The 20,559-nt window shown below is 29.2% G+C and overlaps 2 long non-coding RNA genes across 2 annotated transcripts; both read right to left on the minus strand.

Annotated features, from left to right (window-relative positions):
• Positions 1-2,546: 2,546 nt before the first annotated feature.
• On the minus strand, positions 2,547-9,935 carry LOC136087814 (uncharacterized). The gene is made up of 3 exons (XR_010642096.1): positions 9,127-9,935; positions 8,850-9,014; positions 2,547-2,780 (listed from the first exon to the last, which is right to left on the minus strand). It is a non-coding gene; the product is annotated as an uncharacterized LOC136087814 (long non-coding RNA).
• An 843-nt stretch (positions 9,936-10,778) lies between these two features.
• On the minus strand, positions 10,779-13,579 carry LOC136087815 (uncharacterized). Its single transcript, XR_010642097.1, has 2 exons — positions 13,397-13,579; positions 10,779-10,981 (listed from the first exon to the last, which is right to left on the minus strand). It is a non-coding gene; the product is annotated as an uncharacterized LOC136087815 (long non-coding RNA).
• Between the last annotated feature and the right edge of the window lie 6,980 nt (positions 13,580-20,559).

A 20,559-nucleotide genomic window follows, 5' to 3' on the forward strand; every position in this document is an offset into this window, starting at 1 on the left:
GAAAACAACATGAACTATTGTAAAAGCAGCGTAGAAATAAAATAAGAATTTAATTTTTTACAAGTAAAAAGTGATATTTTCTAAAAACCTTGTCGAAGTTCCGTCGAGGTTTCTCGATTTCTCTCAAACTCCGAAACTCCGAAACACCGAGAAAAATCCGACGAGACAGAGTTCCGAATGGATCCATTGGATTTGCGCTACTTTGTCACATCATACAATTGGCTGGAGAGACAGCAAGGTTTTACTTAGCTCATTTTAGCCTTTTAAATGCACGTTACAACTGTATATGTCCGTCTTTACTCCAAATACTACCGTCCCATAATAACGTCTTTACTCCAAAATACTACCGTCCCATAAATCTTCTTCCTATCATAAGCAAGGTTTTTGAATCTTTAATTAACAAACACTTAATTTCTCATCTTGAATCTAATAACTTACTTTCTGACCATCAATATGGATTTCTCGTTCTACAGCTGATTTGATAACAGTAATAACTGACAGGTTTTATCGTGCATTAGATGAAGGTGAAAAGGTTAAGGCCATTGTTCTTGACATTTCAAAAGCTTTTGATAAAGTTTGGCATGCTGGTCTTCTCCATAAGCTTTCTTCTTACAGTGTATCTGGTAACATTTTTAAGATTATTGAATCCTTCCTTTCCAATCGTAGTATAAAAGTTGTCCTCGATGGACAGCACTCTTCTTCTTATTCTGTAACTTCAGGGGTTCCTCAAGGTTCTATCCTTGGCCCTATACTATTTTTAATTTACATTAACGATCTTCCAGATATTCTCACATCTAAGGTGGCATTGTTTGCTGATGATACTACCATTTATTCTTGTCGTGATAAGAGCCCAACACCCTCTGATTGCTTGGAGGGGGCATTTGAGCTTGAAAAAGATCTCACTTCTGCTACAACATGGGGTTCACAGCGGCTGGTGAACTTTAATTCAGATAAAACTCAATTTTTTTCAGCCAATCGTTATCGCAATAATTTAGATCTTCCTATATTTATGAACGTTGATGTACTCGATGAGTCACCTATTCTTCATCTTCTAGGATTAGCTCTTACTTCCAATTTTTCTTGGAAACCATATATCAAATCTGTTGCAAAATTAGCACCTGCTAAGGTTGCATCTCTTTATCGAGCTCGTCACTTTCTTACTTCGGATTCTATTCTCTATCTCTATAAATCTCAAATCCGGCCTTGTATGGAATACTGTTGCCATATCTGGGGCGGTTCTTCTAATGATGCCCTTTCTCATTTAGACAAGGTGCAAAAACGCATTGTAAACATAGTTGGACCTGCTCTTGCAGCCAACCTCCAACCATTATCACATCGTCGTGATGTTGCTTCTCTTTGTCTTTTCTACAAATACTATAATGGGCACTGCTCTAAAGAGCTAGTGTCTCTTGTGTCATCTACTAAAATTCATTCTCGTGTTACTCATGATTCAATTAAGTGTCATTCTTTTTCTGTGACTGTTCCTAAGTGCTCCAAAAACGCATATTCGTCTAGTTTTTTTTCCTCGAACATCAGTTCTTTGGAATTCGCTTCCTTCATCTTGCTATCCTGATTCATACAATTTGCAATCCTTTAAGTCGTCCGTCAATCATTATTTTGCTCTACAATCTTCATCTTTTTTCTTTCATTACCTTCCAACTTTAATTAGTGGCTGCTTGCAGCCTTGTTGAAAGCGAAGATGTTTAAAAAAAAAAAATTGTTTTACTGCTCTCCGAAAATTTGATTTAAACCCATAATCCTTTGTAGATATAATAGAAAGATATGTCTCATTTCTAATATTTTCTGCTTTGTTATCAAAAAATGTTTTCTTTCTTTCGCCGTGAAGCAACACGCTTGTGTTTATTTGTGAAATTGTTTATTTATGAAAAAAATTATCCAGTATTATTTAAACATGCTTTTGCGTTCGAATCAACTTTGATTCTATTCTAAACTCTATTTACAATTTTCCAAAAGTAAATAATGGTCTTAATGTCAAAATTTACCAGTAAATCAAGACTTTTAAGTCCTAATTTCCTGGAGTCTAAATTTACCGCTACACTGCACTATGCGTCGCGTTGATAGAAAAAAAGGAAATAGCCTTACAATTAAAGAACTGTTTAACATTTTAAAGTAATTTTTTAAAAAGCATCAATTATGAGATATTGATTGTTTACATATATATATATATATATATATATATATATATATATATATATATATATATATATATATATATATATATATATATATATATATATATATATATATATATATTTATATATTTATAAAAAAAGTCCGGTCTTTTTCAAAACCGGTTTCATTCCGGGTTTTTAGGCAGTTTATTCGGACTTATTCGATTTTTAATTAAAAAGATATAAAACCGATAATTTTTGATATTTAAAACTAAGTTGATATATCAGTTTATCTTTTTTAGGGGTTACAGGCATTTTTTGTCTCCTACTTATATTTTCATGGTAAATAAAAAAGGAAATAACAAGCACCAGCATTTTGTCTAAAATGTATATTTTCATATTAAATATTTTCATATAAAAAAGGAAATAACATAAGTATTTTATTATAAATTAAAGTAAAATAAATACTCCAAAAGTTTCATTCCCTTCAATTGCAGAATAAAAGATCTGATGCTAAAATAGGTTTTTAACAGGTGGCTATGAAAATTTTTTAAAACTTGCTTATCAATGCTTATCAATTACGGCTGCATGGTTTAATGATACTTCCTTGATTTCTTTTCTTAATACAAACCATTACTCTTTGACTTCCTAAAATTATTCAACAAACATTAAAATTTTAAAAAGTTTCATTATTGTAATAAATAGCATAGTTAAGATATAAACTTTTTATTAAAGAAATTATCTATTATTAAATTCTAATTCTAATAATTATACATTCAAGAAAAAAACTGCATTTACTCTAATAAATAGATATAATTGAAATATAACTAAAATTTTCATTCAAAACATTTCTCAGCAACATTTAATATTTACAACAAGCCTTCAAGAATTGCACTATGCATCCTTAAGTAGAAATAGGACTTTAGACACATTTTTGAGGAAAACAAAAACATGGCAAAATTGAGTCAATTTGAGAACAATTGACTTATTTTTTCCTCAAACATAAAAGTTTGGGATTCTTATGTTTTAACTTTTCTGATAATTAGTTTTTTTTTGTAAGCATAAAAAAAACATACTGTGTTGATTATGTGAAAAGACCTCAGAAATATCAGATTGGTTATCACCAGCACCTAATATGTATTTTGGGAAAAAGAAGTTAAACATGCATGACCTACTCATGCAGTTTTGTTGGCTTTGTTCCTGGTCTCAATGGCACTCTCAGACAAAGAATCTATTGGAAACTTAAAATATTTAATAAAAAAAAAACATCATGAACTACCATTCTATGACAGACTGTGACATTGGAATGGCTTTTAAAAACTGATCATTAGAAATGAGACTAAACAGACATTCAGATTTCAGCGTGAAAATTTTGACATCTGGTCTTGTGGTTGTACTGTTCATATCAATGAGCAGGTCCCTAAATAGTTTGATCATATTGGTATTCAAATTTAAAATTCTTCCAGTCACAGTTTGATTATTAAAGAATTTTTGTGCAACATTGCCACTTCCCTTCCTGATGTACCACTTCCCTTCCTGACAAAAGATATATAAAAGATTATATTTTGAATAAATGCTGGAATTTTTTTTTTGTTTTTAATAAATTCTTGGCTGTTTTTTCCTGGAATTTTTCTTCCTTGTTTCACTGCTGGAAGTTTGCAAGCAGTATTAAAAACCCATTCCATGCTGCATTTCCACAATTGAAGACTGCAAACTCCAAGTTTCAATATATTTTTGTCTACAATTTTATCTTTATTCCATATAGTTTCAAAATTAAACTCCTTAGGACTTGCTTGACATACATGACCGCACTGAAATGCTAAATAAATAAAAAAAAATAATTTTGATACCACAGCATTAAGTATTTTACCATCATTTATTGTGGTATAAATAGTTGACTAACTAGAATTTATAACAAAAGTATTGTCATGAAGTGTAAACTTAATAATCTATAAAGACAAAATTTCATTTTGTAAATGTTCAAACTTCTCTTGAATAAAACTAGCAGTCTCTTTCGCAAAACAAAACATAAGATGACGGGTTGCATCTGGACTATTTGGATTACAATTTTTCCATATCATCTTTTTTCCACTTCGATTTCTCAAACAGTACAAACACTATAATAAATACAGTAGAATCATCCACACCTCATAGCTGTATTCTGATACTCAGATTGGTCACTTTGACCATCACCTCCCACTTTGCAAATAACATATATATTATCATGTTCCTCATGTGCTAAAACTTTAATAGAATTATCTTCATCCTCCAAAAGATACTCAAACACTCTAGAAACAATTTTCAACTTTAACAATTTACATAAATTCAGCCCATGTTCTGTCTGTTAGTCTCAAACTGCAAAAAGTATGTAATGATAAATTTGAACCGTATAAAGTAGACTTGAGTGCAGTAAAGGGATTAGATGCAAAACTTTTTACAGCATGTTTAAGTTCTTCCAGTTCTTTTCCCTGAAGATTATCAGTTCTTTTACATTTCATCCTACTCGTGAGTTCTAATAAAGATTTTCTAGGTTTTTTTGGTGCACAAGGTACAGTAAATATACCTGCTTCAGGTGTTCCCATTGTTACAGTATTTCTCCTAAAACATGTATAAAATGTGTGTACATTAGGGGTATGACTAAAAAAAAAATTTAAGAATTTTTTATTCCCCATGTAACCATGAGTAGAGAAATTATATTTATAAACATAAAATATATTTTTTTTATGTAAATTGTCAAAAAAGATCACCCCTCAAGCTGAAAATAATTTTTCCTATTTTTTTAGTGAGTTATAAATTAGAAATATAATAGAGAACCCAATCTTACTCAATATACGACTGTGATCTCAAACATCATAAATTCTACAGATTTCTTTACGAGATAACTGAAACTTTTAATAACTGCAATTTTCGATTTGAACCCTGTTGGACCGCGCGGAAGTGCATTTTATAATTGGTTTTTTGTATATAACCGGAATTGTCTTCTTTAACTTTGTCAAACTGTTATCTTGTTTTTTGAACATTATGTCCAAAAATAGAGTTGCTTCAAACAAGAATAAGAAAGTTTGGGAATCAAATTTAGTAAGGTTTGAAAAAGCTAAATTTTCCAGAAAATGTACAACTGTTGTTAAAAGTATTAGTGAAATGAATAAGATGCCAACAGAACAGCGTATCATTGATCGATTTAAAAGTTTGTCCTCAAATGTGAAAAGTAGAAAGGAGAGAATTGCAATTGTGGCTGAAGAAACTAAATTGCTATGGAGAAAGCTAAATATTCCTATTCAACAAGGGAAATCGGCAGCAGAAAGAAAAATAGAAAATGTATTGAAAAAACTTGACAAAGATAGTCGAAAACCCGGAACTCAAAATTTTACACGATTGTTTGACATAACCGATGAGAAAGGTGAATGGTTGTGTCAGGAAGATAAAGAATTTTATTGTCTTCAAAAGTCAACAAATGGAAGAGCTGGATATTGTACCACAATTAAAGATGCTGAAGGTATTCATCCAAGAAAATTAGTGTTGATAAAGAAACAAATGTCCATCAGTCAAGGACAAGATTTTGTTGAATCAGCTAGTGAAGGAGAACCTTCAGAAAGTGAAGAGCAGTGTTCCAGCAGTGATATTGAAGCTGAAGGTCCTTCATCATCATCTAAAAAACAAAAAGCAAATTCAGCAGTAAATTTAGTGATTTCTGCTAAGATTAGTACCAAAAAAGCACATAAAGTCTGTAAAACTCTTTCAGAAAGTGGTATTTCTATTCATACTCCAACGCAAAGTGGTATCTACAAAGGTGTTATGAAAGAAGGAGAAAAGTTGAAAGCAAATTATATGGAAAACCTAAAAAATGAAAAGTGGTCTTTGCACTTTGATGGAAAACAAATAAAGAAAATGGAACATCAAGTAGTTGTTTTGAAAAATGAAAATAGAGAGGTTAGGCTTGCTGTTCTGGAAATGATGAATGGAAAAAGTGAAACAATATATAATGGGATAAAGCATGTGCTAGATGAGTATGAGCTGTGGCCAGCCATAAAAATGATTGTATCTGACACAACATCTACAAATACAGGATTAAGAAATGGTGTAGTTACACGGTTACAGAAACATTTTAAAACCATTGGACTAGAAAAGCCTGTTTTTATTGGATGCCAACACCATATTCTAGATACTCTTTTGAAACATGTCATGAATGATCTTTTTGAAGGATCGACAATGTCACCATATCTCCATTACCCTTTTGTGACAAGGTTGCAGCAAGATTACGAGAACTTGAAGCTATTGTTTAGTAATATTGGAAATCCTTTGACGAAAGTGAAGTGAACTCGCTGGAGAGATGACATGGATTTCCTGAATCACTTAATAGCATGTTATAGAAAGTTTAAAAGCACAGGTAACTTTCCAAAAGTTAATTTCAAATCACTTCCTGCTATAAGCAATGCTATAAGGTGGAATTCGAGAGCCATTTTTATTCTACTTGCTTACATTTTAGTACCAGAATACCAAGAATCAGAATCAGCTCAAGCAGCATGTGACTTCATCTGTGGTTCATGGGGTGATATATGGTTTGGGGGTCACTACTTCAATCCTGCAGACTTTGTTAATCTATTAGAAGCATGCAATGAGCATCCTAAAGCATTGAAATCATTGAAAAGGTTTTGGTCCACTGAGCCAACACCAATACCAACACAACGTTCAAATATATGTGCAGAACGTGCTGTGAAAGTGATGCAAGACTTAATGCCATTATGCCATAGCTTAGAAAAACTAAATATTAAATACTTATTGTCAAATACACAGTAGACAAATTTTAATTATACATGTTTATTGGTTTCTATAAAGTAGTTGAAGATGTGTTGCAAAACTACATTTTTTTAAAAAAATTTACAAATATTTTTTAAGTGGGGGTGAACTTTTTTGACATACAGTAAAAATGCTTGTTATTTTTTTGATTTTTGCACAAAATCTCCACTAAATTTAGTATGGGGATATAGAGTTGCAAAATTGTCATATCCCTAGTGTACACATATATATATACACATACAATATATATATATATATATATATATATATATATATATATATATATATATATATATATATATATATATATATATATATATATATATATATATATATATATATATATACAGTATGAATATGTTTTAGACCACTTACATTTTTTCAAAAAATCTCTGAGAATTTTTCTATAATATTTAAGTTTATAGTTCTATATTATAAACTTATTAAAACACATTTATTTCACACAAAATATGGAACAATTACAAACTTTTTGATGTCAAACTTCATAAAAAACTCTTAATATTTACTATGTCCTCCTTTTGCCCTAATCACAACCAATATTCGCCGGGGAATAGATTCATACAATTTAGTTATAAAACCCTGGGGTATGTTGTGCCATTCTCTTTGAAGTATTTCAAAACATTCTTCAGCACTTCAGGGAGAATGTCTGACCTTCTTTTTGTCCAGGTAATCCCAAATATGCTCAATTATATTCAAAACTGGACTCTGGGGAGACCAGGTAATCAATTCCAGTACTCCTTCCTCTGCCATTTCATTTAAATAATTTTTTGCCACTCGGGAACAATGTTTTGGGTCAATGTCCTACTGCAGAATAAAATTATGACCTATTAGTCTCATTCCACATGATACAGCACGGTGCCTTAGGATATCCACATAACGTTCCCCAGTGAGTCACCCCTCTATTTTGATCAAATCACCTACTCCAGATGAAGATAAACAACCCCAAACTTGTAAAGAGCCTCCTCCGTGTTTAATAGTAGGGTTTAAACGTTCGGGCTGATAGGCTTCTCTGATTCTTCTTCAAACATATTAACGTCTTTTCATTCCCAAAATTTTGAATATGGACTCATCAGTGTAAGAACCCGATTAAACATTTCCTGAGCCCAATCTTTGTGTTGTTTTGCATATTTAAGTTGTTTTTTTTATTTCCATGCTGTAATAATTGTTTTCGAATTGCAACACACCCTCTTAATCTCGATTTGAGTAGGTGTCACCAAATACACGAAGAGCTGACTTTTTTCCCAGTTGCTGTGTTAATGTCCTTTCCCATCTTGATTGATGTTTTTTTTGTATTTCTTAAAGATAGGGTTTTTAAATATTTATTGTCATCTTTTGTTAGCTAAGGAGGTCTGCCACTTTTCTTTCTATCTTCAAGACTTAAATGAAGGAGTATGAACCTGAATCAGTTTAAACCAGTTTATTTTTATTTCTTATTTAGATGAATGCTTGGTCAGTAGCTATTATGACACATTGTTTTAATAAATAAACAAAACAAATCCCTTATGTTCCCTCACCAATTTTGTTTATTTATTCAAAATAATATATTCTTTCAAATTTTCTTATATATTATTAAACTTAAGTACGCTTTAAAAAAATTACATAAGAAAAAAATTGTAAATACGTATAAATATACAAGTGGTCTAAAGCTTATTCACAGGACTGTATATTTATATATATACATACACACATATGTACACACACACATATACACACACATTAACACACACACAAATATATATATGTATGTATATATATATATATATATATATATATATATATTATATATATATATATATATATATATATATATATATATATATGTTTATATATATATATATATATATATATATATATATATGTATATATATGTATATATTTACATACACACATTATACGCACCTGTTGAATTTCAGTCCAAAAGCTTCAAGTATTAATTGGCCCTCCTTTATTTTTTGTTCACTCTGCTTGATGAGCTGGTTACCATGCTGAATCAGCTTTTCACCCTCTTTTAAATTAAGCTTTCCCTCCTCATATTTTTCCTTATCTGTTGCTCAGGGTCTGTTTCTATGCGATATATATATATATATATATATATATATATATATATATATATATATATATATATATATATATATATATATATATAATTTTACTTTAAAAGTAATAAAAAGCTTACCAGAGATATAATTGGTATTCTATTTTTTTATCCAGAGAATCTTTGTATTTAGTGAAGTACAAATTGCTTTTTTTTCCACGTTTGTTAAAGTTTTTTCTCAACTCAAAAGTCAGACTTCGAAAAATTTTGAAAATAGTAAAATTAGTAGTAAAAATGATTTTAAAGCATGAGGTCACAGAGGTCGCCTGAATATTTTTGCATGGCAGTAAGTAAATTCGTAGTAGCTATATCTTATTCAAAAAAACGAGGCGTCCTCTGTGACCACATGCTCAAATCAATCAATGTTTAAGAAATCAAAAAAAATGCTATGCAAAAACCTTTTTTTTTTACTTCTAGTTTTACATTTAATTAAATATATGATTATTTTAAATTAAACACTTATCATAAACTTTAAAAGGACTTTAACAAAAATGCGAGTTTTTTAAAACCTTGAAAAAACCCTTAAAATATCAAAAGTTTAAAAAAACTAAAAATAATTTTTTTTTTTATAGAGAATTAAAAACTGAATGCAAAAAAAAAAAAAACTCAAAAAATTTAAATAAGAAAAATCACTTAAAAATGTGTACTGTCGCTGGAATTTTGGTCCGCGAAAATTTTTATCCTGGACCAAAATTTTCGTTGAAATTTATGGTCCGGCCGGTGTCACGTTAAATAAGTAGATCGTTAAATAAGTAGACAAAATGATATTCTGCGCATGCGTTAGTTTACGGATACTTATTTAACGTATTAATCACGTTAAATAAGTAGATCGTTAAATAAGTAGACAAACTGAACAATCGAGGCATTTTGCTAACCCAGACGAACAAATTTAAAAAAAAACATACGTTAACCGAACTAAAAGCATTTCCTTTGCCATGCGAATTGTTATTACTTAAGGGCATTTTTATAGTGATAATTTACTACTTTTAATAATATTTAACTCACGACGTATATTCTAGTCGCAATTTATATCTTTATAGTATAGTATGACAAGAAACATATTTTTAAGAAAAAGCTTTTTGATAGGCCATTCACCCGTATTAATGATATCAAATAAAATACTCATCTCACAAGGAAGTTTATTGTATTCCTAAATTATTTAACTGTGCATTTTAGCAAAATGTTTTACGTTAAATTATTTATCCTTAACCCTTAAACTTAATGATTGTGAAATTTGTAATTGTTACTTGATTCTACGCAGATAAATAGTAAGGACAGCATTCTGATATTATCCCAGAAAAAAGAAAAGAAGAGAATTTATTAGTTCGTGTCTAGCCTTTTTTTGTGTGTTAATTTACCTCCTCAAAGCCGAAAAAGACACTACAGTCAAGGAGGCTGCTTTAGTTGTTTTTACAACCCTCTCTCAAGTCTATAACTTCGAAACACAAACCATGACGATCAAGATCGCTACGCGGAGAAACAAGTTGAGCGCGGTACTGCCAGGGACGCGGTAGCGATCGAACTCAGAACTTTTTAATTATGAGGCGAGCGCTCTACCACTACACCACTACTGTACTACCGTTGAATAACAATCTAGACGGGTATTATTCGACGATTTTAGCGATTTTAATGTATGCATAGCGCAATAATAATAAAATGTGACCTAAACTTAGTTTACTATTTCTTACTATGAGAATGTTTTAAATACAAACGATATTAAAGAAACGACACACTTCATGCTACACTAAAACTTTATTTGGAAAATAAAATCAATATAATAATATCCTTACACATCAATGAGAAAAATAATATCCTTACACAATATAAATAGCAAAATAAAACAACATGGTTTTTAAGACCTTTTGAAAAAATTTAACTTGGTTGAAACTTGGGCATTTTCGAAAGAAATTCGATTTTTCCACATGGAATTACAAGCCTACATAGAATAGAAATATAGTATAATATAAATAGTATCATGAAATCACAACGAATAAATAAAATAATTATAAAAATGCCTTTGTGCCAGAAGAGTACTTAATAAATGCATTGAATAATGTATGTCAATAAATTGATTTACAAAATGAACTCTAATTGAAGGATTTGAATTTTTAAATCAAATATATGTTAAAAATGTTAAAACAGCCATATCTTTGATGGGCGGACATAAGAGTATAACTGCAAAAGTGTAACTTTTCAGGAGAGCAAAAAAACATTATTATGAACCCAATTATTTTGCTACAGAAGTCATATTTTGAGAAATGGGTTATTACTTTTATTCTGTTTGAACCGAATGGTGTAACTATACTGTTAAAACCATTGATGCCGGCATACACAAGTCACATTTTCTCATATAAATCGTTAAATGGTTAAAAATGCAGTTATACTCTTATGTCCGCCCATCAAAGATATATCAACATGCCAGAATAGTCTATACTTTCACAATATTCTATAAAAAAATTGATCAAATATCTCATTATAATTTAAAATTACATAGCCATATTTTTTAATTACTACTTTTGGTGTAGTTGTAATAGTAGCTATAATCAACTGCAACAAAATGTATGTAAATAAAGAACTGACTTTAATAACTGTACCTATTGACTATATCTTATATCGATAACCCTAGTTGAATAACTGATGACAGTAAGAAAAAAACAACTACAAAGTGAGCAAAACAAATCATCATGCCAATAACAAAATAAAGAACAAACAATAGTTGACCTAAATTAGCCAATTGTATAACTTTAGACATCTATAAGACACTTAAAAAATAAAATAAGTAATGAATTTTTTAAATATTAACTAGAACATAAGGTACAAAAACAAATCAACAATAAAAAACAAAAAAAACATATTTATGTATATTGATTGAATTTAAATATTCAAATATGTCATAAAACAAAAATAGTAGAAATAACAGGATATATTCACAACATTGATAGTATTAAAGACACACTGTTTATGACAGTATATCACAGTAATAAAAGGAAACATCTCTAATTTACCATTCTCAATACATTTCAGGTAATGCTACCGCATGTCATTATCTTTTTACATAACTAAACTTAGGTTGATACTGCTACACAAAACCATTGCATTTCTTTCTAAGAAAAAATCACAACCATTTTCATGTGCAACTCTATGCACTAACAATGGCATATCACCTTTACTTAAACTATTAAAGAGTGAATCATAAAACTAAACACACTACTAATGTAAAACAACATCAGGACACATTACTTAGAAACACCCAATATGATTTTCTAACATTAATCGTTTGCATACAACTGTAACTTTCTGAAAAACCACATGAATTAAAACAACTAAAAATGCAAAAAATCCAGATTTTTTAAACTTGGAAACCCAAACATTTTAGAAAACTGATATAAAAACAAACTTTGTGCTATATCAATCAAGGTATCATCAACCCAGCAAGGTGAGTTTTTAAAAATATCTAAGGCCTTGTCTTTAGACTGTATTGACAAACTTTAAAGAAAACTTTAGAAAAATTTTGAACTTCGACAGCCCCTTTTTACAATGATACTATCATTAACAAATAGCTTTTTTCAAACCTTTACCGCTACCAGTTTAAACTCTGAACCTTTTTCTCATTGATTGGTTTAAGGAAAATAAGCAGACTTTATCAAATAATCTAAAATTTTAGAGTTTTTTGAAGAGTACCAAAAATCTATAAAATAAAGTAGTTGCATAAATTGTTAATTTTTCAATATATTTACTTCAATTATCAGTAATTGTAATAATATATTTTTTTCAAGTTTTATTAATTCAAGAGGTCCAATAAGGTCTAAGGGAAGTTTGTGTACCTATAGCCAGATTTTTTTAGTGCCCAAATGTAAGTCCCCAGACTTGTCTAAAGAAGGCAAAACTGATACGATCACATCTCTATACTAATTACTTTGTATTAGTATAAGTATATTGACTTATACTAATAAAATTCCATCAAGTAAAAGGGTTTGAAAATTAGTGGCCCTAGTTACAATAAGCTTTTTTTAAACTGTACCTAGGGTCACTTTCTAAAAATTAGATTTAAATCCATAATAAATTTACAGTTAATTTGGTCTTAGATTGTTTTCAATAAGTATTTCTAGTAATACTTAATTGCAACTCTTAAATACATAACAAAATTGACTAATAGTTCTGAGCAAAATCGACAAATAAGTCAATGCATAAAATGGAAGCCCCAAAACAACTGTGAGTTTTGAGATGCTGAGACATAGTATAAAATTAACTTCAGAAACATAAAATAATATAAAATATACAATAATAATTAACTCTTAATCATAAATTATATAAAAGTTTAACTTAAATAGTGGGTTATATATACACATACCACAAAGTTGACACTTTTTTATTATAATAATTTATTATTCCATCAGAGACTGCTAAACATCTTCAACAGAGTAATTATAGATTCGCATTTTAATTATATAATTTTAAAAAATTTTAAAACATGATTATTTTTGTTTTTTGAGTTTATACCTAACGGAAACAAGGCTACTTATTTAACGATAGATTTAACCTACCTAACGGAAGCTTTGAGCTGTATCTGCGCAGGCGTTACGCTTGCGCAGAACTGACTGTCTACTTATTTAACGATCTACTTATTTAACGCGACACCGGATCAATTTTTTTGATAATTTTGGTCCGCTTTGAAAAAAACGATCCGTGATAATATTTTACAAATTGCGCACAAATTTTGCAGTTTTGATATCGGACCAAAATATTACGTAAAATTTTTGATCCGTGTGAAAAAGTGTAAAATATTAAATTTGATATAAATTTTTTTTTACAGGTTTTTGAAATCAATTATTCAAAAAAACGACGGTTGACATATTTATAACTTTTCATAACTAAAATTTACGGACATTGATTTATGCTTTTTCACTCTCCCAGCACTTAATGATATTTGCATATCTTTGTACTTCTTGATTTTGATGGCTTTGCCTAGTTGCATAAAATTTGCGTCTTGGACTAAATTTAGACTACACTATCATCATAGTATAGCAGAGCTTGATCTGATTTTTAAACTTGTCTGGAAAACCGTCAATATTCAGAACAAACTATAATAGACTTAAAACCAAACCTTAGGGTACATCGATAGTAACCATGGAAAACTATGCTTTGATCCATGCACAAAGCATCCTCATTGATTCCTTGGCTTTCCGGAATCAAAGCTCCTTATTGATTACATGGCTTTCCAGAACTTTGTAAAAGGTAAAAGGAAACTCTGAATATTATTTCAGAAAATGAATTTTAGTTCTAATATTTTTATTTTTTCTGTTTGAAAAAATATACATATCTTTTCAGAAATGCATTATATAAAATTTTATTTTTAATAAAAAGTACGTACATAAAATATTACACCGAGTAATAATTTTAACTAATGGGTCAATGAAAATTTTTTTATATATACTTTGGGGGACGGTTTAGAGACGGTTGGGAAATCCTGCTCTAGGTGTACCTAAAATGATTTGGGTTGCCACTATTGAGAAAGTTTAGAGTATTGTTTGGTGCACTTTTCTTTGAAAGTTAAAGCATATACTGTATGCCCAGCATATGCTTTAGACATGTCTGAAAATTTGTGCTTAGCTTTAAAAAACTATTTTAGTGTATTGTGACAAGTGGGCTCATTAAAATTTAATGTAGTTTAGGTTAGTGCAAACTAGAGAGGACTGACAGAACCTTTTTTTAATGACTATTTTATAAGGAGACGCTAAGAAGTGCATATTACAGTGTCTTATTACAGACCACTGCAAAAATAATGCCTAAATTGTGGGGGAAGAGGGGTCATCAACTCCCTAAATGGTACTATAAAAATGTTCATGGTACGGGCCTGATAATAGATTATTTTAAATATTGAAAAAATCAGTTAGTCCATAGGTCGATGCCTAATGTAAATTGTTAGTGTATTCTACAAAGTTATATAAGTGTTTTCTAATTGTTTAAATGTAACAGCCCAAACAAAATTGTAAATATTTAATTCGTACTTGTGCGTGTTTTGTATAATTTAGGGTATTTTTAGCGGCTGATATTTTAAATACGTATCTTTTAAACGTATGACAGGGTTCGTAGACAATTTTTCATATAAATTTCCCTGATTTTTTTAAAAATCAATCAATTTTCCTGACTATTTTTAACTCGGAATTACATTTAAATAAGCCATCGGCTATATTGGATATGTTATAAATGACATTTTAGGATTGTCAAAACAAATAATTACAATAAAAGCCTAATCTTAACTGTATGGTATCAGTTAGAGAAAAAAACACCATAATTATAAAATAAGTCACTTTCTCTATCAAAATTCCCTGACTATCTAATTAAAAATTAATAATTCCCTGACTATTGCCAAAATGAACCAATTTTCGATGTTTTCCAAGTTTGCTACGAACCCTGTATTAATACGTATTGTAGGACTTTTTATGTATGGAAAGATGTTTTAAATACGTATCTTTTAAACGTAATAATACGTATTATAGGACTTTTTATGTATTATGTACGTAACTTTTCTAGAAAAACTTTGTGTATATACATCGGTATTTGCTTTTTTTTTGCCTTACATTTATTTTACTTAAGTATTCATAGGGTTTGTATTACATAAGTAGACTTGGATTGGACGTAAGCTTTGCTTTTAAATTTATAAGCCATATGCAAGTATAAAATTTTTTATTTTAAGATTTTATTTCAAAATTATTTCAATAATTGGTTATCTATCCAAATTCTTCATTCATCCATATTATCCATTTATTGTTGTATCAATTAATGTTTTTAGCTCAGCAAATAAATGTACTTAAAAAAACCCTTTAAAAAAACAAAGGGGATCTACTAATGGTAACCCCAAGATGTACCTGTATGTACTACATTCGAATCATTTTGAAAACATTTTAAATCTAAAAATATATTAGGCAAATAATTAAAATAATACCATCATAAGTTAAAAAAATCTCATTATTAACATCACAAGTACAATATATTGAAACAAAAAAGCGTTAAACTGATCTGCAATGTTACAAGTTAACAAAGTATTTTTACCTTACTTATGTTAAATTTCTTTTCTTTAACTATTGGCTAATGATCAATATAGTAAATTTCAAATCATTAAAATTTACAAAATTGAAACCATATTCCAACAGGTAGTTCAATGAAATTTAAACAAAAGGTAGAACTAAAGAAAAAGAAATTTAATTAAAAGTAAAAAACATAATCATATTTTAAACATATTTTAAATCTAAACAAATAAAATATCATAGTGTATAAAAAATTATATAAAGGCAGTCTTAAAAGACTGCCATTATGAATATTTGAAACTAGATTTGGAAACTTTGTTTTATTTAATTCTGATTAAAAACTAACATCTCTTGTTCTAGCAAAACGTGAAACAAATAGTTGTCAATGAAAGAAGTAGTTGTAAATGACGTAGTGACAAGTAGTGACGTAAGCCTAAGACCGCAGCCCTGTTAAAATAAAAGATTACCATGGGTTGGTAACCAGGACTATGAAAAATTTATACATATATATATATATATATATATATACATATATATACATATATTATAAATATGCTCATATCGTGCAACTTGTAATGCTTTGTTCTTTAACATACAACACATATTTGTCCATGAGAGTAGCAGGTTTCTTTTAAACACCTACCAAATCAAGAAACATTCAAACTTGAAATTTATTGATTGTCATTAAATATGCCAATCAGAAAACAGATTACATTTTAGTACCAATTGTAAATAAAAATCTGATAGCTGCAACTAAATCCAGGAACAAATACCCATTTACCACTAGAAGAAGCAATGCATCATTGTTACTATTTGAAAAGTGCAAACTTTTATCTCAATTTTTAAGTAACATACAAAAACTACACAACCAATTTTAAATTTTAAATAATTAGATATACCTAAAGGAGTTGAACTGTTCAAAAACTGAACAAGAAAGTTATTATTTTTTATTATAGTTGCTAGTGTTAACTTGATCATCACTTAGATAAACTTTGATATTTCCCAGCAAATTTTCCATCATCAAACTAAGGAAATGAAAAAAGAAGCATAAAAAATAGGTTTTTATATTTGTAAACAAAATAAAATAAAAATTAATACAAAGTATATAATCCTTACAATCAACAAATATAATCCTAACAATCGACAAAACTCTCACTAAAAAACTAAAACTTTTAACTCTAACTTGTTGGCACTCTCACTAAAAAACCAAAACTTTTAACTCTCACTTGTTGGCACTCTCACTAAAAAACTAAAACTTTTAACTCTAACTTGTTGGCACTCTCACTAAATAGCAAAACTTTTAACTCTAACTTATTGGCACTAACTAAAAAGCAAAACTTTTAACTCTAACTTGTTGGCACTCTCACTAAAAAACCAAAACTTTTAACTCTAACTTGTTGGCACTCTCACTAAATAGCAAAACGTTTAACTCTAACTTATTGGCACTAACTAAAAAGCAAAACTTTTAACTCTCACTTGTTGGCACTCTCACTAAAAAGCAAAACTTTTAACTCTAACTCGTTAGCACTCTCATTAAAAAGCAAAACTTTTAACTCTAACTTGTTGGAACTCTCACTAAAAAGCAAAACTTTTAACTCTAACTTATTGACACTCTCACTAAAAAACTTTTGAAAAACTCATTGTTTCTATCTTGAGCTCATTTTTTTGTTTAGTAATCACCATAAATCTTCTTATTGGACTAGGTCTTACATGACTATTTGAAAAAAATAAACCAGTTATACTAATACGAGTTTTCGTGCCATAAGTTTTTCATATGATTTATTCAAAATTATCTGGACAAATCACTTTGGATCTATTGGAATATTTTAGTAAGAACTTTTTTTTATAAGAATTATTTTATCTCAATCTATCTGGTACATTAATTCAAACCTTTCTTTATTTTAGTCAAACCATAATAAAACTATTATATATGATAGTTTATATGTAAGTATAGTTATAGAGCCGTAAGTATACTTACCGCTCTTTATAAGATTTTTTTAATTATTTTAGAAAAAATGGGTCTCTACTTAAAATAGGTTGCGAAACCAAGGTATAAACCGATAATTGATCAAGGCTGCTGTGCACTTACTATCTAACATAAAATATATAAATAGCAAAGAACAACAACTTATATAACAATATATATATATATATATATATACATATATATATATATATATATATATATATATATATATATATATATATATATATATATATATATATATATATATATATATATTGTTGTTATATAACAATATATGATAATATTAGACCAAAATAAAGTTATTTACAACCGCAACACCATAAAAGATTATTGCATATCACTGTTTTTGGCGCTTCAACACATTCTATATGAAACCATTCCTTGCATAACCCACATTGTATCATTGGTTTTTCATTGCTTGGCATTCTGCAACTGCAATATATATCTAAAAACTCAACCTTTGAAATTTGTTGTGAAACTCTCCGCAGCTTAGATGGAAACTGTGTCAACTCTAATTTTTCAAATGACTTTAACAAATGTTTTCTCATATCTTCCTGTGTGTACTTTATAATGGATGGATCTCTGCCAAAGCAAAGTTCACAAGCATTTGCAAGAGCAAAAAGTCCACAGTCATCTGAACCTAACTGATACTGAACATTTACATATTCAATTTTAATTTTGTTAGTGGTAGAGCACAAAAGATTAGCAACTGTGTTCTTCAGCAACAATGTTAACTTATTATGCAAACTGTCATAAACCCTGACAATCCCCTGTGTACAGCCTAGTGTTGCTATAGTGATCCAATGCATTCCGTTGTAATTCAGACACTGAATAAACTCTTTATCTTTTTGAACCTCTAAACTATTTGTGACCTGTAAAATGGGATCTTGAAACCCTGATAAATGAGGAAAAGCATCTTTAAGCATTTGCATTCCAGCATAAATGATTGTATCATTTAGCCATCCACCATTCATCAAAATATTTTTATCATCTACTGAAAGTATTATTTTTCTAGTTTGAAAAAGACCAATAGAAACTGTCTCTTCTTCTGTATTTGCTTCTTCTTCAAGACAAATAAGTTCTGCTTGAAAAGCTTTTTGCCTATTTACACATATTCTATTTGGGTGGCAATGACTTTTGCATACCACACCGAACTGTTTGCAAGAGCATCTTTTTGTAGCACACCTATTTTTGCATGAACAAACCAAATTAATTTGATAGATTTCATCTTCTATTTTTACTTCTGAATATGTATCATCAACATTGGTACAATTTATATTATCTTTGGAGCACTCATGAGCATAGTTTAATGCATCTATTGAAGGTGAGCCATTACCAGAGATACTTGATTTTTGAGGAGTTTCATTTAAATCCTCATAATTATCATTATTTGGTTCATTTTCTGATATTGAGTCTGATGATTCAATAAAGACTGAGGAATCCGGAGAAATCACTTCATCATTAAAACATTGATTATCAAAACTTTCTTTATCAGAAGAGCTATAATCAACCAAATATGTTTTGCAATTTTGTAAAGTAGGGTCTGAAGGTTTATAAATTTTGAGATGACTGCCAGTAGCACGAATTGTAACACCTTTATTATCTTGAAGTTTGTATACTCCATGAGGAAGGCAACTAAGTATTTTATATGGGCCTACAAATCTATCATTTAATTTGCCTCCTTTAGTTTTTTTACGTCTATGATTTAATTTTAGTACTAATGAATTGATTATAAAGACTCCAGGTTTCGAGTGCTTTTTGTCATAATTTTTTTTTTGCCTTACTTGAGCTTTTAAAATATTTTGTTCAGCTTCTTCCAACACTAACTTATATTCACTTTGTGCCATGTCAGGCTCCTTTAATTTAAAATAATTTGAACTTAATTCTTCCAAAGATTCTGTCTGGAAATCTACATCAATTGGAAGATATGCTTGTCGACCATACATCAGTTGAAATGGTGTGAACTTTGTAGAGTCATGACAAGATGTATTGTACGCAAATGCACAGGTATCTAGAAAAATACTCCATTGTTCTTTTTTAGAGGATACATATTTGACTAGCATATTCTGCAAAGTTTGATTAAATCGTTCATCGAGTCCATTAGCCTTAAATCAAAAAAAAATTTGTTTTATTATTTAAGTAATTTAAACTAATTGACCTAATTGACTAAATAACTTGAGATATTAATATCGTATTTCTTTATTAACCTATTTAAGAACTTTTTTAAATTTAACTTACTTGTGGGTGATATGGTGTTGTGAGCCTTTTCTTTATACCAAGCAACACATTAAGTGTATTATTAAGTTCATTACAAAATTCAGTACCATTATCAGACAGCAAAACTCTTGGCACTCCCAACCTCATGAAAACCTGAATGATAGACTTATTATAAAAGTACTATATATATGCACACCATGATGTTACATAGATGCTAATAAAAATTAGAGACACATAAATCATAAGAAAATATGATTTATTTAATAAGGTAAAATCAAGATT

The sequence above is a fragment of the Hydra vulgaris genome, chromosome 12 (assembly GCF_038396675.1).
Source record: "Hydra vulgaris chromosome 12, alternate assembly HydraT2T_AEP".
Taxonomy (NCBI): domain Eukaryota; kingdom Metazoa; phylum Cnidaria; class Hydrozoa; order Anthoathecata; family Hydridae; genus Hydra; species Hydra vulgaris.